Here is a 12,642-nt window from a genome sequence, read left to right on the forward strand (position 1 = left end):
ATAAATTTTTTTTTAAATCTTCAAACAATAAATGCCAGAGAAAGTGTAGAGAAAAGGGAACCTTCCTACACTTTTGGTGAATCTGTACACTTTTAAGAGAGAGTGCGTCTTAAGGTAAAATTTCCCAGCATACAAGAAGGCTGGTGTAAAGTCAACAACTCCACCATCTTCACAAAGCCAACCAGGTACATCCACCTCTTCCTACTGACAAGGATAGATCTGTGTTTGATTTCCCATGAGTACCATCTATTTGAGTTCCAAGAATCTGAGATTTCACAGACATTTTCCAGGACCAGAAAACACTTCCATTTTAGCAGCTAACAGCAGTGTCCTCACCCTGAGTTGGTAAGTAATGAGATTTGAGAGCAAACGTTCAAGAATAACTGCTACTTAGGATTTTGTAAGTGTTCTTCTCAGCAAGCTTTACATATGGCTAAGTATGGCATTCTACCAGTGTAATGCACTTCCATACTTATTCCCAGAAGAGCTGGGAAGCTCATCTTTGGAAAGTAGGGAACCATCATCATTCTTTGCATTTCACCTTGGAATTTTGGCATTCATCTTGGAATTTCTTCCCACAGTCTTCTTATTCCAGTTTTTCATTGTAACTACGGACTGTTAATGCCATTATTTGGTTATTTCAAAGGAAAGAATGTTCTATTGCTTTTAGGGGAATATTCAGCAACCCAAGCCTACAATTAGTGTTTCTAGGCATATGCAAGTTTCTATTTTTCCTTTTTATTTTAAATTGGAAACCCCCAAATCAGTATTCCAAAATCACTTTTGGTTTTTTTACAGTTATTTTGACTGCAGCTTTGTCAAAATTATTTAAATAACTAATCAGAAAATGTTTTTTATCCACTAAATAAATCAAAATATCTACCCTCTTGAGATCAAATTTATACTAGGAAATATGTGAAAACTTACAAAGACTAGAATTATGTAGTTTGAAGAAATATTTTAAAAAACTATTGAATTTTACAGCTTGGATGGTTTTAAATGCTGGATAGAGTATTTTAAATGCAATTCTAGATGGCTTTCACTGTAATACTATAGCTTTAGAAACAGGGAAGAAGGAAATTAAATTTGATGCAGTTTAATTTTGTGATTTTGATTAATTCAAGAATTATAAATCATTATCTACATTTTATGCCACCTAAAATAAAAAGGAAATGCAAGATATGTACATGAATTGCAAACTTCTTAAACTGGTGGCTCAATCCTAACGTACCCAGCTACCAAGATAAGGGACACCGGGAGCCGAGAGCCTCTAGCCAAATTCACCAGGACTGGTTGCCACAGAGATTTTTAGAAGAGCAGCAGCAGTTAACCCTGATGATGTGACATTGGAGGCAAGGGCTCTGTAGGAGCAACTCATTTGTCTTTTACTTACACAACTAGCAGTTTTATTAAGAATGCTGAATCTGTGTATCTGATATGCTTTTTAGATTTGTCTTCAACTAATAAAACAATGGTTAGCTTTGGTATAATGTACAAAGGACCAAAAAAGGATTTAAGGTACCTGGATTCATAACTATTTTGCAATCCTCAGGCATCAGTTGAATTATCTCTCATTACTCATGTGCAAAATGTAGAAGTTGGGTTAGTCCTATGGTCTTAGAGTGTTTTAGTGAAAAGAGCAGGGAGCATTGAATTCAGATAGACATATGCTAGAATTTCAGCTTTGCTTCCTTTTCTACATGGTACTTCTGTCTTTAGTTTTTGATAAATAAGTTGGGTGTAGGAATATCTACCTCCAAGATTTGGGAGAATTATGCGAGTTAGCAGAGATAAAGCTGCTAGCATACAGGGAAATAGTGGCAGCTAATATCACTGCAGGTCTAATATTGTACCTTTCTCTGCAAATACTTTCTCTCAGCTCTGTTCTACTACCATCATCATATGCCTAAATTTTCTGCAACTGACATTTGTCCAGTCTATGTAGAGCTAGGTGAGAACTATAGATCCATGAGCTGGAGAAAAGTAGAAATTAAAAAAAAAAAACATTTGAAGAATAAATTGTTGGATGGCACAGAATGAGATCTGTATTTGGGGGAAGCACCTCTTATTCTCCTTTTGTCACCATGTCTATGGCAATAATTCCATCCATACATTCATTCATACATCCAATAAACATTGATGAAGCTTTGACTATGTGCCAGGTCCATGTTCATATTCCCTGACCTACCTCTTTCCCCAGCCAGAATAGGCTAAATCTGTTTTATGAGTTAAAGTGGTGAATATTTTGGTGCTGATTGTTATGTAATTATGATTTATAAACACCAAGGCAGCTTTTCTTTATTTACCTCCAGACTATTACATGACATATGGTTTGTTTTTTGGATATTTCCTTCATACTTTCCTAATTAGATCAACTTTGTCTTCAAACTCCCCATTTAGAATATCTTCCAAGACTGTGTTCTGGGTTACTTGCATTTTTAAACATGAAAAGAAATCAATTCAAGTTTGTTATTATTTCCACCAGTCAGATTTTATCTCCTTTTACGTTTGCTTTCGAAGGTGCTGAAACATAATGGGAATCCAAAAGTTCCCAATATTGGGGAAATTGCCACTTAAAAAGGGGGACCTGGGCTTCCCTGGTGGCGCAGTGGTTGAGAGTCCGCCTGCCAATGCAGGGGACATGGGTTCGTGCCCCAGTCCAGGAAGATCCCACATGCCGCAGAGCGGCTAGGCCCGTGAGCCATGGCCGCTGAGCCTGCACGTCCAGAGCCTGTGCTCTGCAATGGGAGAGGCCACAACAGTGAGAGGCCCGCGTAACGCAAAAAAAAAAATAAAGAAATAAAAGTGGGGGGGGACCTATGTAATACTCTCATAGGTCATATTGATAAAGTCATGTGGGTAAGACAGGCTAGTAGTGAAAATACAAAGATTCTGGCCCCAAATTCATCAGTGAGGTGTTATGAAAAGAGACATAACAGCTCTGGCCCTCAGTTTTCACATCTTGAAAACTGGGAAATAATAGCATCTCAGTTCTAAATGACAGTATTGAATAATAAAATTAGATACGTATTTGAGCTTGATAATTATAAAGTGCTTTATAACAAATAGCAGCAATTACCATATCCTGCCTTAACTAGGCTGGACCACTAAAGGTGGTCTGAATTTGAGCGAATAGAGAGAATGATGACTTGGAATAGATTTGGGTTACTGGTGAATCAGCAAACATACAATGCATGGAATAAACACATGGTCAATGATGCTACCGAGTGGCCCTGACTCCAGGGTCCCTCCATTTGCCTTCACAGAGGTGTGCCCTGTGCTACAAAACCAGATCCAGCAACCCTCAAGTAGTAGGGAATCTACCAAAACAGAGCACCCCAGGACTACAGGATTCCTGTCTTTCATCTGTCATTTTTCCTGGAGGGATGGGGAGGGAAGGTTGTATACATCAGCATGCATGGGAGGCCTTATTTCCATAAAAGGAAATTCTTGTTGTGCCACTAACGAACGCACCAACAAACCATTTCTTTCTTTGGCCTTGAAGTTTCAGTCATCTGGCCAGCTTTATCTGACCACTGTGACCCCCGAGGGACTTCAGAGAAAAAGGAAGACTCTGGCTTTGACTTCTGCCTAAGAGAGGTTACTTCAGACAACCACCCAGTAAATATAAGGCATGGCAGAGACAAACAGATACGAAACCAGGCCTGACTTGAATAAATTAGACTCTAGTAGAGTTGTTTGTTTATTTATTTATTTATTACCCTTAGATTCCCCCACCTCTTCAATCATTCTCCATTCTGAGAAGACTCTCCTTACCCCAATTTTCTACTCTATCCTGAAACAGCAGTGCTGCTTCAGGGACCATATCGATACCCACTGTTCAGAGTCTGCTCTGCAGGAACCTGCCTATTCTCTTCCTCCCTCCCTTTGGAATGTTTATTTAGTCTTTCCTGTCTCACAGGCATCCTGATCTTCAAGATCAGTCTTTCAAGGTACTGAGTACCTGTCTATCAAATGCAAAGCGATAGAATTTAAGAGAAAACTGCTGACTTCAGAATCACATAGACCTGAGGATGAATCTTGGTTCTGTCACTTGCTTGCTGGAGGATTTGGGGCAATGATCTAATCTCTCTATAAACTGCTGCCTCCTTACTCTTGAATAGGCATGGTGTATCCCGGCTCAGAGGCTGTTGTGAGCACTACATGTAAATTTTATGTGAAATGTACGTGGTAAGTTGTCAACAAATTTGCATCTTTCCATTTGCCCCAATTTGCAATGTTGACAATTTCAGAAACAAGACTAAGAGGAATACTTTTGATCTAAGAAATTAAACTCACTTAAGGGTTGCCTGGGTTTTTGGCTGCTCCTTGCCTAGGCAACTTCAATTCTTGGCAAATTATGGACCAAATCCTAAGGAATCAAGATGAAACATAAAGTATCTATATGCCATATCTTCCAGACTTTGAGTTTTAAAAACAGTTGAAATGATATTTATTTCTTATAAAATATATCTCAAGTATGTTCACCATTTGCCTCTGAGTAGAAAGTAGGATACACCTTTTGCTTTTTTTTTTAGTTTTATATCTAGGAGTTTCAATTTATTTTAGATGTTTTAATTTATATTAGATCTTTCTTAAATATGAGTCTTTTCCTTTTTTCTGAGTGTAAAAAAGAAGATAGGTAGGAATACATTCATGGTGATGAAAAATATTTAGAATCATATACTTTTTCTTTCTTTTTTTTATCATTTCTGTTTCATAGTCTCACATTGGTTTTTCAGCTGGGTTTTAGTCAACACTGAGCATGATTTATAATTGGAAACACTGTCTTTGTAGACAATTGAAATTGTTCCTGTGCCTGGAAAATGTGTGTGTGTGTTCTTTAAGACAGTGAAAAAGAGAAGCACCTTTAATGCACACTTAGATTCTTTTCTGGAACCCTGAAAGTCAGAGTCATGATATCATTTACCAAGAGTATCTTGCAATTTATACCTCATGGGGGAATGTTTCCACTTCTGGGAAATGCATAGTATTAAGGATCCCATAGGACTTGGGAGGATGGGAGCAGCAAATAGCCCTCCAAAAACCACTGTGATGTCTTACCTCCTTTATTACTATTCTTCAATCTCTTCTAGGCTTTTGCTGATTAAATAATTTATTACTAAATTGAGGGACTTCTACAAAATATTTATCAGTTAATAGTAAAGCATAGCTCAGGCATTGAATACAATATAACCGTCAAGACTGTCTCTATAGTTCAGTTATGTGATGAAAGCCTAATAAGACATAGGAGGTTGGTGCACTGGGAAATGCCCAGAAATGGGATAACAAAGGCACATGTGAAAGGAACAAGTAACATATAGATTTAAAATAATGCTAGTGGAGCAATAAGAAAAAGAAAATATTTGGCAAAACTGTGGACAAGGGAAAACAACCATAACAACAATAAAAGCATCATAGAAAACTCATTGCAGTATTATATGCCCCAATATTAAGATAAAACTTGGATTGCAACATAAAGAAATAATCTACGTATAAGTCACTGTTAAAACAGAAAGAAGAAAAGAAGAAAAATATTTTTTATTTACTCATGCCAGAAAGGCATGGTTAAAGTTCATTCCACTTCTGTGAAATATCAGAATCTTTGACACAATTTCAACGCTTTGTGACTTTTGCCAGCTAAGCCTCAGAAATCTCTCAAAAATCTAAAAATGTTCCCAACTCCAGTGTTTATTAGGCCTTTTGTAATATAGATGGATGCTGCAGAAACTGGCATTGTTTTACATAATGATAGAAATATTCTATAATACGGAAAGAATGTAGTATTTTTCTTGATCCATGAATTTCCCCAAAGACCTGAATTATCTGCAATAAGAAAGCAGAGAAAATGCTTGGGCATGGAGAATCCAAAATAACTGTTTTTCTTAAGGAAATATATATCCTTGCAACTTGGTAGATGAGAAGACAATTCTAGGTATGCTTTTTCTTTGTTACCTTGAGAAAACTGAATTCTAAATGAATTATATTTATTTAAAGATCATGTTGAAATGACTTTATTTTTAATTTTGTGAGTTAAGCCACATGATTCAATATCCTAAGCTATACCTTCTAAGTGAAGCTAATATAAACATTTGCCCCTTTTAATGTAGAATGGTAAGCACCATGTTGACCTGAAGGCCATGTATTAGTAGTCTTTTATTGTCTGGGTCAGGAATCCCTAGTGTTTTTAATGAGTTTATCTCCCAAATGTACTTTGAATCACTGGCTTTTATTATGAGTTCCTTAAATGGAAAGTGCCCTAGAGCAAGGTTTCTTCATGAAGAAAAACCCATCCACGTAATTAATCCTCTCCACCCCTTTATTCTGCTGGCTTTATCTCTGAGTAGAGATTTGCCTTACTTCCCTTAACCTCTACTATTTTTTTTTTTGTATTTAAAGAGTTTCCTTTTGTTTTTGTTTTTTTAACTTTATTGAAGTATAGTTGATTTACAGTGTTGTGTTAATTTCTGCTGTACAGTAAAGTTACTCAGTTATATATATATGTATAATATATATAATATATATAGTTATATATATATATATAATACATATATATATATATTCTTTTTCATGTTCTTTTCCATTATGGCTTGTCACTAGATATTGAATGTAGCTCCCTGCACTATACAATGGGACATTGTTTATCCATACTATATATAATAGTTGCTTCTGCTAATCCCAAACTCCCAATCCTTCCCACCCCTACCACCCCTTGGCAACCACAAATCTGTTCTCTATATCTGTGAGACTGTTTTTGTTTTGCAGATATGTTCATTTGTGTTGTACTTTAGATTCCACATATAAGTGATACCATATGGTATTTGTCTTTCTCTTTCTGACTTACTTTGCTTAGTATGATAATCTCTGGGTCCATCTATGTTGCTGCAAATAGCATTATTTCATTCTTTTTATGGCTGAGTAATATTCATATAAGTATGAATATTATGTGATATATATATATATATATATATATATATATGCCACATCTTCTTTATCCATTCATCTGTCAATGGATATTTAGGTTGTTTCCATGTCCTGACTAGTGTAAATAGTGCTGCTATGAACATAGGGGTGAATGTATCTTTTTGAATTATAGTTTTGTTTGAGAATATGCCCAGGAGTGGGATTGCTAGATCATATGGCAACTCTATTTTTAGTTTTTTGAGGAACCTTCCTACTGTTTTCCATAGTGGCTGCACCAATTTACATTCCCACCAGCAGTGTAAGAGGGTTCCCTTTTCTCCACACCTTCTCCAGCATTTGCGCCTAAGCTCTTCTTGATCTTCTCTTTTTCTCTGAAAACTCATGACCAAGGAGGATGAAATATCATAAGGAGATAGGTCCATATTACTTATCGTGGAATTGATCTGAACTAAATTGCAAGCATTCCTTTCCAACTGGAGATATAAAATCACCATAGGTTAAGGCCCCCACACAACCAATGAATTGCTTGATGTGTCACAGAAACAGAGGAAATTTAGTTTTTCAATTTGGTCAAAACCTAATGTTACCAAAATAATGTTTATAAATTGTCGTTTTATCTTTGTCGTTGCTGGTTGTTTTGCATACACAAACATCTACCCTGCTTAGCCAATATAAATCATTTGTATGATGTGTTTGTTTTGTTTCCTCTTTTCCTTGAAAAAACACCAAGAACAAAATATTGCAAGAGCTCTTACAAACAGAAAAAAGCTAAGTGTATTGTAGACAACAAGTTTATAGGAAGGAAATTCTTGACCACGTTTTTTACCATTTAGTTTTCACAGTAATTAACAGAAGTGATTGCGTACAAATTTTATTTTTCCATTTATTCTTTCAGAGACAAGTACTGCCAGTAATTCTAAACTGGCTCCCAGGAAAAGTTTCCAAATATACAGCTTTTCTCCATCTTTCTTATGTTGAGATCCAGCTCTTTCCTTTTATCCTTCTTACATTTTTTAGTGGATGATGGGAAGTTGAACTATAAGCCCTCTTGAAATTTTATGGATTGAATCTGAACAGATCAGAGCTCATTTCTATTAGCTACACCTGCCACTGCATTTCCTAAATGGACATGTCCATATAGACATCAAAAAACAGAAAGAAAAAACCCTGTGGCCAGCCAAAAAATAAATTAATTAATTAAAAAAAAAACAGAAAAGGGACTTCCTTGGTGGCACAGTGGTTAAGAATCTGCCTGCCAATGCAGGGTACATGGGTTCCAGCCCTAGTCTGGGGAAATCCCATATACCCCGGAGCACCTAAACCCGTGTACCACAACTACTGAGCCTGCGCTCTAGCGCCCGCGAGCCACAGCTATTGAGCCCTCATGCCACAACTACTGAAGCCTGCATGCCTAGAGCCCGTGCTCTGCAACAAGAGAAGCCACCGCAATGAGAAGCCCATGCACCGCAACGAAGAATAGCCCCCGCTCACTGCAACTAGAGAAAGCCCACGCGCAGCAACAAAGACCCAACACAGCCAAAAATAAATAAATAAATAATTTTTTTTAAAAAAAAGAGAGCCTGTGCTAAATACAAAGGAATTTTTCTTGTGGTATTAAATATATCCAAAGACTAAAGACGTGTTGAAATTCATAAAGTATATGTGAAAAGCAACTGATGACAGGAACTTGAAAAAAATCAGAATTTTTGAACTAACTTATTCTGCAAGGAGGTTATTGAATTTAATGAGAGATAAGGTAAATTTGATGGGAGGTAGGAGGTTGAGGGATCCCTACAATCTTAAGTTGAATTTTTGGCATGCTCTACTCCAGCTCACACTGGCCACCTTGCTATTTCTTGAATATACCCAAACATGCTACTGCTTCAGATTTTTGGCATTTGCCATTCTCCATATCTGGAAAATTCTTCTCCCAGATAGTCACATGGTCCACTCCATCAGTTTGTTTAGATGTTTGTTCAAATGTTACCTTAGTAGAGATAAATTTTCTATCCTCTTATTTAAACAGCACGTGCCTATCAACCTCTAACTTCCTTCTTTGCTAATCTTTTCTGAATAGCACTTATCACCACCTAATATATAATTTGTTCTCTGCTGTATCCCCAAGGCCTACAACAGTGCCTGGAACACTACAGGGCCTCAATTTATATATATTGAATAGAGAAATAATTTAAACAATTATATCTATCATCCAGTGAAATATTTTCAGTGTACCTCAAATATTACGATACCTGCTAAGTAGGTCATTAGATTAAATGGAATAGAGTGGTTTTGAAGGATATTTGATCCAGGTCTTAAAAAGCACCCCCAAATTTTTTTTGAAGATTTCTCTCTTCAAAAAGACAATGGTATCTTTCTGCTTGTTATATAGTTCATTCTATTGTGTAATCCAAAAATGTTCCGACTTAGAGAATTCTGATGAACTTTTCTCTTTTTTTTTGCGGTACGCGGGCCTCTCACTGTTGTGGCCTCTCCTGTTGCGGAGCACAGGCTCCGGACGCGCAAGCTCAGCGGCCATGGCTCACGGGCCTAGCCGCTCCAGGGCATGTGGGATCTTTCCGGACCGGGGCATGAACCCGTGTCCCCTAGCATTGGCAGGCGGACTCTCAACCACTGCGCCACAAGGGAAGCCCAATCTTTTCTGTCTTCATAGTGTATTTCATTAGGTGCTTGTGATGTGTCCTGATATTCTTACTACAATTTCCTCTTTGTTTCCGAGCATACTGTTTGAGGATCTACTGTGCTTTATAATCAATGAGCATCTCAAAGCAACTATGCTGTCCAGGAGCCCTTCTGCCTGATGCAGGTTTTGATAGATCAATCTTATATTAGTATTCTGATCTTCCTGACACATTTGGTTGTAGGTGATACCAGCTGCCATTCATGCCCCCCAGTACTTATGGTCTCCCTGGAGTCACCCACATAGCATAATAGTGACCAATCTAGGGTGTAAATCTTAGAAGCTTTTTTGACCTCTCGCTGTGTATTCATATCAAGGGAACATGTTTTGGGTCCTAAGTGCAATTTATGGTAGAAAGTTTTCATTAATTTTAGTTGAACTAAACCCTTCCTCACTTTTCAGCACCTTTCATATGCCCTCCTAATCCACATCTATCCCATCACCATCACATAACAAAACAAAAGCATGGTCTATAAAAGAATAAACTGATAAATTGGATTTCATTAAAATTAAAAACATCTACTCTTCACAAGACACTGTTGAGGGAATGAAAACGCAAGTCACAGTCTGGTAGAAAAGATTTGCAAAGCATATATATGCATGTGATATATATGATTTAGGATATTTGATAAAGGATATGTCTTCAGAATATATGAAGGACTCTTACAACAGAATAATAATGAAAATGAACAATGCAACTAAAAATGGGCAATATATTTGAATAAATAATTCACTAAAGAACATATGCTGATGACAAGTGAACATGTTAAAAGATACTCAACACCACTCATTATTTTGGAAATACAAATTGATGAAATACCACAATGAGCTAACACTATATACCTATTAGAATGGCTAAAATAAAACAGACCTACTGTACTCAGTGTTGGCAAGGTTGCTGGGGAAGTAGAACTGTCATGCATTCTTGGGAAGAATGTGAAATGGTACAAACACTGTGGAAAATAGTTTGGCTGTTTCTTAAACAGTTAAATATGAACTCAGCTATTTTACTCCTAGTTACTTACTCAAGAGAAATAAAAGCCCTATGTTCTTACAAAAACTTTTACATGAATGTTAATATTAGCCCTATTTGTAATAGTTAAAAATTGGAAACAACCCAAATGTTCATCAGCAAATGAATGGATAAACAATCTGCTGTATATTTATAAAATAGAGTACTAGTTAGTCACTAATAGAAAGGAATTCATCCTAAAACATGGATGTAAATGTCAGCAAAATAATTATGTTAAGTAAAAGAAGCTATATAAGATAGGACATAATGTAGAGTTCTATCTATTCTAGCAAATGAAAATTAACATATAGTGTAGAAAGATGGTAAGTGGCTGCCTTCTATGGGAGAAAGGTGAGGCAGGGCAAGAGTGAGGGATTACAAAGGAACAGGAGGAAACTTTTAGAAGTGACAGTTTCATTCAATATCTCAATTGTGGCGATGGCTTCCTGGAGATAGATACAGATATAGATATATAGATATAGATACATATATATAGATATATGTTAAGGCATCACATTTTACACAATAAATATGTACAAATATTTTATGTCAATTATGTCTCAATGATTCTTTTAAAAAACAAAGCAATATAAAGACCTTCATCCATGTACCTCAATCTTTTGCTCCAGACCGCTGCATAGGTGTCATTTGTTGTGTGGATTGGTTGGCATTGGATCAGGGGCTCACTGTTGGATTTACCAGCTATGGGTAGAGAGTGGAGATGTGGTGTCCATCTTTTGTCATCCTGAAAACTTCTGTTTAAGAAATTGCCTTAGGTTGAAGGGTTGCAGGCATTCTGAGACTTGGTCTGTTTAGCACACCATCTAATATAAAGGAGCGTGCAAGTATCACCAAGAATAAATATGAAACTAGTGAGGTAGGTTTGAAACATTTCTTACTGCTCAATGTCCCTCAGGCTGGTTTGCAGGTCCAGTTTTGTAGTGACCTCGTTAAACTTCTCTAGCACTTCCATTTATTCTGGTAATTTCAAACTTCACAATCCACATTCCAAAAAAGTAGGTGTTGCTGAGACTTTGGACTTTGGTTTGAAATGTAATGCTGCACTCTACTAGCCATCTTGCGGTACGCGGGCCTCTCACTGTTGTGGCCTCTCCCATTGCGGAGCACAGGCTCTGGACGCGCAGGCTCAGCGGCCATGGCTCACGGGCCCAGCCGCTCCGCGGCATGTGGGATCTTCCCGGACCGGGGCACGAACCCGTGTCCCCTGCAGTGGCAGGCGGACTCTCAACCACTGCGCCACCAGGGAAGCCCTAGCCATCTTACTTTACCACAACATTTTGACAGCTGTTTAAGGCTATTAATATTGAATTAATGTTCAAGAAATTTACAATCACTCACTAGGGGTAAAAGGGTATAAGTTAACCAAAAACCTTCTTCTTGGTATAGGTCAGCAAAGAGATGACTGTGTTTTATTGCTAATCAATACTCAGATTTCATCTTTCTCTGTCTCACACATTTTGGTTTTCCTTTCTTAAAAAGGCTACTCAGGTGAATAATTATATACTTACTAACCTTAGATGTTTAGTGGACAGATTTTAAGAAGGCATTAGGACAATTGCAAAAGAGGAGAATAAGCGTTAAACAAATCACAAAGTAGGTATTGTGCATTATTCCTTTAATACATATTCATCAAGCATTTCCTATGTGTCAGGCATCATATTGGAGCTGGATGAACAATAGTGAGCAAAAACTTATCTGTTTTTTGCTCTTAAATAGCTTATAGTACAGGAAATGCATTCAAGTAGATGTGCAATTTATTCCAGACTCCAGCTCCTGGTTCTTTATTACTCATTTCCATTCAAATTATTTTAATTAAGTAAATTCACACTTATATTACTGAGGTTATGGAACAGCTAGGAGTGAGAGGATTTTGGTACAAGGTCTTCTAAGAAGGTAAGCCCCTCTCGTCATTTCCCTTTCCCCCTTTTCTCTTCTTCCTTCTTTTTCTCTTTGTTTTCATTCCCTCTTCTTTTACCATTTTCAATTT

Source organism: Lagenorhynchus albirostris, chromosome 11 (genome assembly GCF_949774975.1).
Source record: "Lagenorhynchus albirostris chromosome 11, mLagAlb1.1, whole genome shotgun sequence".
Taxonomy (NCBI): Eukaryota; Metazoa; Chordata; class Mammalia; order Artiodactyla; family Delphinidae; genus Lagenorhynchus; species Lagenorhynchus albirostris.